Raw genomic sequence first — 7,012 nt, forward strand, 5'->3', positions numbered from 1 at the left:
ACTATATTGAGGTATTTTATGAGGCCTTTATAAGGAGCTCTGGTGGTGTAGTGAATAAGACATCTGGCTGCTACCCAGAAAGTCAGTGGTTCAAACCCATTAACCACACCACAGAAGGAAGATGGGAAATCTACTTCTGTAAAGATTTATAGCCTCAGAAACACAATGGGGATCACTATGAGTTGAACTTGACTTGATAGCATTGAATTTGGTTTTGCTGTTTTGGATTTTAATGGAAAGTGAGTAGCTGAAAAGGTTCCTGGAGAAAGAGGGCAAATATTTGAACTTATTAGACTTTTTGATGCATTAATCTGTAGATGAGTACAGGTTTAATAACCAAGGTTTAGTCAATTGTTAGTTAAGTAACTTAGGAAAATCCTAAATTTAAGCTATGGATTTATTTTATGGATGAACCATTTTTAAAAAAGTATATTAATATTGTTGTTGTTGTTGCTAGTTGTCATTAAGGTGGCTCTGACTCATGGTGACCTTACATATAATAGAACAAACTGCTATCTGGTCCTGTGGTATCTTTATATATTTTAAAAAAACTTTATTGTGACTTGGGTGAAAATTTACAGAGCAAAGTCATTTTCGATACAGCAGTTCATACACATTTTGTTTCATGACTTTGACTACAATTCCCCACAACGTATCAGCTCCCTTACCTCTTTTTCCATGTAGTTACCTCTTCCTTGTGTCCTTCTTTCCTATGCATTCCTGCCCCCTAAGCTATATCCCTGTGCAAATACTGACCTTCTGTTCTCCCATGACTGACCGTTCTAAGGAGTGTATCCACCTAGTGTAAATATTCACCCTATATACCTGTCTGTTGTTTGGCTGGGAGCCATAGGAGTGACTTGAATTCCAGACCTGAAGGATAACCAGGGACCATAGTTTCAGGGGTATCACCAGCCTCTATCACACCAGTACTTGGTCTTTTTTTTTTCTTCCACATTGTTCTCCCACTCTATCCAGGGTCTCCTGTACTGACGCCTTTGCAAGTGGTTGACAGTAACAGCTGGGCACGATCTAGTTATAGTTTCATAGTCTTAGAGGTTGAGGATCACGTGGTCTACTACTCCTTTGGACTAATTGCTTCCATGTGTCTTTTTTTTTTTTTTTTATTCATTCTTCTTTGCTTTGGACAAAGACAGACCCATTATTGTACCTAGATGGCCACTTGCAAGCCTCTAAGGCCCTAGTTGCTGCTCACCAAAGTAGAACAATATTTTGAGCTTGTTGCCCCCTGCTACCATGGTCCCAAGCCCAAGGTCCAAATACTTGCACCCTCAGGATGGTTGGCTATAGCCAAGAAGTTATCATAACTTTGCCCCCTGTTAGCTCTATTATGTATTGGGACATTCTTACAGTACATACAAATATGTATGTAGAAATATTGTCTGCCAACCTTGTATATAAAACCAAACTCACTGTTGTCAAGTCAATTCAACTCATAGTGATCCCTCCTTATGTTTCCGCGGTGTTATCTCTATGGAAGTAGATTGCACAGTCTTTCTTCCAAGGAGTGGCTGGTGAATTTGAACTGCCAGCCTTCTGGTTAGCAGTCAAATGCCTTAGGCACTATGCCATCAGAGCTCCTATATGGTCATGTGAATATTTCCTTTTGCCTAGACATACCTAATCATTCAGCTCGTCCAACCATCTATTTACCCATACATTAATGTTTGTTACCACTAACAATGCCGTATTGCATATGTAAAAGAGCTTATCTTTGTTGTCTATGCTTCTTGTGTAGCTCTCTGTGTCTTTCTTTTTCTCAGTGCCACTGTGCTGATCATTGAGTTATGGTACATTGTCTATCAATTCACCCAAATCAATACTTGTCTCTACCTATCTATCAGTGTTCCCTCCACACCCTCCCATCCCTGGTAACCTACAAAGAAATTTTCCTTCCATATATAAACTTTTCCTTGAATTTTTATAATGGTGAACGAGTATTTGTCCTTTTGTGGTTAAGTTATTTCACTCAGCATAATGTCCCACATGTTCATCAATGTTATGCAGTTGTGTTAGACTGGATTCTTTAGAGAAACAAAACCAGTAAAGCTTAAATACAGAGAGAAAGAGAAATTTATCTTAGGAAAATGGCTCACACAGTTACAGAAGCTGGCAAGTCCAAAGTTCTTGGATCAAACATCAAGCTGGAGGCTTTTCCCAACTCACACAGCTGCAGGGGCTGAGGAGCTCAAGGTTGGCAGGCAGTATACTGGCATTCGTCATCCAATGAATGACAAATCCAAGATCTCCAGGCTGAATGGTGGATTGCTCACTCACAGACAGTTGTAGGCAGCACAACAAAATCCTGATCCACAGAAGAATGTCTTTTTTCCCAGGGTGTCCATAAAGATACTGGAAGCAGGCCACACCTCTAGGGAAAAAAACTCCCTTTTAATGGATTGGCTGCTCAAAATATGTACATCTGATCCCATCATGGGAATAACCACATAACAACTGCTTAAACCACATAGAATTGTGGTCCAGCCAAGTTGACACACAGCTCCAACTATCACAGTCCACCCCTTGTCAACTTGGCAGTTGTACAAATCTTCTTAACCATGTATAATCTCTAAATAAGGACAATTATAAAGTCATATTTGCACCTAACATGATACACTAACACACATACAACCGAAACATATTAACCTTATTTACATTTCATAGTTCATAACAGAAGGAAACAAAAACATTTGATACACATATACAATGAAAAAATATAACAATAACTGTCCTTATTTCTGCAGTTGGTCACGTGGTTGTAGCTGATATTCAGAACTACCTTCTTCCACCATCCATTCTGTATTTCCCTTGCCCTCATCAAGCACCTCAGCGGATCATGATTCTTTGCCTCACGGGGTGACACAGACCTTCATTCCTGAAGGGTCTGGGCCATTAGCAGTCATATCAGAATTGAATTGCTGTAATTTTCCACTGACTTTAATAACAGGGCATGCAAGTACTAAGAGACGTCCTAAGGAATCTCCTGTATTCCAGACATATTCTTCTTTACCTCCATCATGTAATGTCAATCAAATTTCCCCTTGGTAAGCAGGATCTATCACACCAAATAGTATAGTAATGCCCTTCTTTGTCTGTTGATCCAGAGGGATGAGGAAGCTAAAATAGTCAGGTGGCATTCAGTCCAATGCAATCAGTATTGTGTATCCAGGTGGGAGTGTTCCTCCCTTTGGGACTAAGATCTCCAGACCCGCAGAGCATAGGGTATCAGGGACAGAAAGGAAATATTTTTTGAGTGGGTCACTAGGGTAATAGTGAGTGGTACCACTCCTGTTTCCACCCCGTGGTTCCTGGACCTGGGAATCCTGGCTATTGGAGAAACAGAACCATGTATTGGATGCTGGTTTAGAGCATATACAGCCTCCTGGAGAACATTGCCCCAACCCTTCAATGTATCACCACCTAACTGGTGTTGTAATTGTGTTTTCAGTAGGCCATTCCATCATTCTATCAAGCCAGCTGCTTCAGGATAATGGGTAACATGGTAAGACCAATGAATTCCATGAGCATAGGCCCATTGCTTCACTTCATTTGCTGTGAAGTGAGTCCCTTGATCTGAAGCAATGCTGTGTGGGATACTATGATGGTGGATGAGGCATTCTGTAAGTCCATGGATGGTAGTTTTGGCAGAAGCATTGCATACAGGGAAGGCAAACTCATATCCAGAATAAGTATCCATTCCAGTAAGAACAAAACGTTGTCTTTTCCATGATGGAAGTGGTCCAATGTAATCAACCTGCCACTAAGTTACTAGCTGATCACCCTGAGGAATGGTTCCATTATCACAGACTCTGTGTTGGTTTCTGCTGCAGACAGATTGGGCACTCAGCAGTGGTGGTAGCCAAATCAGCCTTGGTAAGGGGGAGTCCATGTTGAACCCATGCATATCCTCCATCCCTGGCACCATGACCACTCTGTTCATGACCCCATTGAGCAATGATAGGAGTAGCTGGGGAAAAAGAATGGCTGGTTTCCACTGAACGTGTCATCCTATCCACCTGATTGTTATAGTCCTCCTCCGCTGAGGTCACCTTTTGGTGGGCATTCACATGAGACACAAATATCTTTACTCCTTTGACCCATTCAAAGAGATCTATCCACACACCTCTTCCCCATACATCCTTATCACCAATTTTCCAATCGTGCTCCTTCCAAGTCCCAGACCATCCAGCCAAGCCATTAGCCACAGCCCAAGAATCCATGTGTAATGGCACCTCTGGCAATTTGATATCCTATGCAAAGTGAACAACCATACGCACAGCTCGAAGTGCTGCCCATTGGGAGGATTTCCCTTCACCACTGTCCTTCAAGGAAGTCCCTGAAAAGAGCTGCAGTGCTGCTGCTGTCCTCTTTCCAGTGGTGCCTGCATATTGCTCAGAACCATCTGTAAACCAGGCACGAGTTTTCTCTTCCTCAGTCAACTGATCATAAGGAACTCCCCATGAGGCCATAGGTGCAGACTGGAAGAGGGAAGGTAATGTGACTGGAGTGGAGACCATAGGCATTTGGGCCACTTCCTCATGCAACTTACTTGTGCCTTCAGGTCCTGCTCAAGCCTGATCTCTGATATACCGCTTCCATTTAATGATGCAGTGCTGCTGTGCATGTCCAACTTTATGACTCTGTGGGTCAGACAACACCCAGTTCAGGATGGGCAGCTCAAGCCTCATGGTGACTTGGTAGCCCATGGTTAGGCTTTCAGTCTCTATTAAAGCCCTGTAACAAGCTAAAAGCTTTCTCAAAAGGAGAGTAGTTATCTGCAGAAGATGGCAGGGCTTTGCTCCAAAATTCCAAGGGTCTGCTTTGTGATTCATCAATAGGGACCTGCCAAAGACTCCAAACAGCATCTCTATCTACTACAGACACTTCAAGCACCATTGGATTAGCCAGATCATATGGCCCAGGTGGCAGAGCACCCAGCACAGTAGACTGAACCTGTTGCAGAGCCTTCTGTTGTTCTGGGCCCCACTCAAAACTAGGAGCTTTCTGAGTCACTTGATAAATAGGCTGCAGCAACACACCCAAATGAGGGATATGTTACCTCCAAAATCCAAAGAGGCCCACCACACATTTTCCCTCCATTTTAGTTGTGGGGGAAGCCAGATACAATAACTTTTCCTGCACTTTAGTAGGAATATCTTGACATGCCCCACACCATTGGATCCCTAGAAATTTCACTGAGGTGGAAGGTGCCTGAATTTTTTTGGGGGGTTAATTTCCCAACCTCTACCATGCATATGTCTCAACAATAAGCCTAGAGGCATCAATACTTCTTCCTTACTAGGTCCAATCAGCATAATGTCAAATATAATGTACCAGTGTGATGTCTTGTGAAAGGTAAAGGGATCAAGATCCCTACGGACTAAATTATGACATAGTGCTGGGGACTTGATACACCCCTGAAGAAGCACTGTAAATGTATACTGTTGACCTTGCCAGCTGAAGGCAAACTGTTTCTGATGGTCCTTTGAAATTGGTATTGAGAAAAAGGCATTGGCCAGATCAATAGCTGCATACCAAGTACTAGGAGATGTACTAATTTGCTCAAGCAATGAAACCACATCAGGAACAGCAGCTGCAATTGGAGTCACCACCTGATTAAATTTATGATAATCTACTGTCATTCTCCAAGATCCATCTGTTTTTTGCACAGGCCAAATAGGTGAATTAAATGGGGATGTGGTGGAAACCACCACCCCTGCATCTTTCTAGTCCTTGATGGTGGCAGTAATCTCTGCAACCCCTCCAAAGATGCGGTATTGCTTTTGATTACTATTTTTGTAGGTAGAGGCATTCCTAATGGCTTCCACTTGGCTTTTCCTATCATAATAGCCCTTGCTTCACATGTCAGGGACCCAATGTGAGAATTATGTCAATTTCTTAGTATATCTATTCCAATTATGCATTCTGGAAATAGGGAGATCAATACTGGATGGGTTCTGGGACCCACTGGACCCACTGTGAGACGCACCTTAGCTGAGACTCCATCACTAACTTGAGACTCCATCACTAACTTGACCTCTATATGCCCCCACACTGACTGGTGGGTCACAATGATGCTTTGGGTCTCCTGGAATTAGTGTCAATTCAGAGCCACTGTCCAGTAATCCCAGAAAAGTCTGATTATTTCCTTTTCCCCAATGAATAGTCACTCTTGTAAAAGGCCATAGATTACTTTGAGGAAGGCTGGGAGAAAGATTGACATTATAGATTTTTGGCAATGTAGTGGGGTACTTCCTCAAAGGGACCTGGTCTCCCTTTCATTCAAGGGGTTGTGGGTCTGTAAACTGACTCTAATCTGGGAATTGATTGCAAGGTCGTGACTCTGTATTCTGGAGATTCAAAATAGGCTGCTGCTCACGTGATCCAGAATTCTTTTGTCTATACAGATCAAGTAAATATTTAGTAGGTTTGCCATGTATTTCACTATTATAACACCATGAACAAGTAGACAGTGCCATAGTTTCACAAGAGTCAGACTATTCTGATTACTGTTCTGACTCTGCTGTCCATTATGGTAACCACACTCACCTTTCCTTTGTCGATTAACTGCTGCCACTTGGCCGTTGGCCCCTACTATCATGGGGTCCAATCAGCCCCATTGTAGTTAAACATCTGAGTTCAATTAGAACAGTTCCCACTGTCAAATCAGGTTTACATAAAATAGCAATCACAGCAGTCTTCAAGGATGCTGGAGTTCCCTTCACACATTTAGCCCTCACCATACTGGTGAAAGGTGTGTCTTCTGGACTCTCCATTTCTGGCTCTAGGGGTCTAATCTGATAAATCCATTCTATCAGCCCAATTTCCCCAAGCCTCTGGATACCTTCTTCTACATTTTACCAAGGCAGGTATGGTACTTCAACTTGACTTAAGGTTTGTTGTTGTTGTTAAGTGCCGTTGAGTCGTTTCCGACTCATAGCGACCCCATGCACAGCAGAACGAAACACTGCCCGATCCCGCACCAGCCCCA

Source organism: Orycteropus afer, unplaced genomic scaffold (genome assembly GCF_000298275.1).
Source record: "Orycteropus afer afer isolate SDZICR_OR568_19922 unplaced genomic scaffold, OryAfe1.0 scaffold00424, whole genome shotgun sequence".
Taxonomy (NCBI): Eukaryota; Metazoa; Chordata; class Mammalia; order Tubulidentata; family Orycteropodidae; genus Orycteropus; species Orycteropus afer.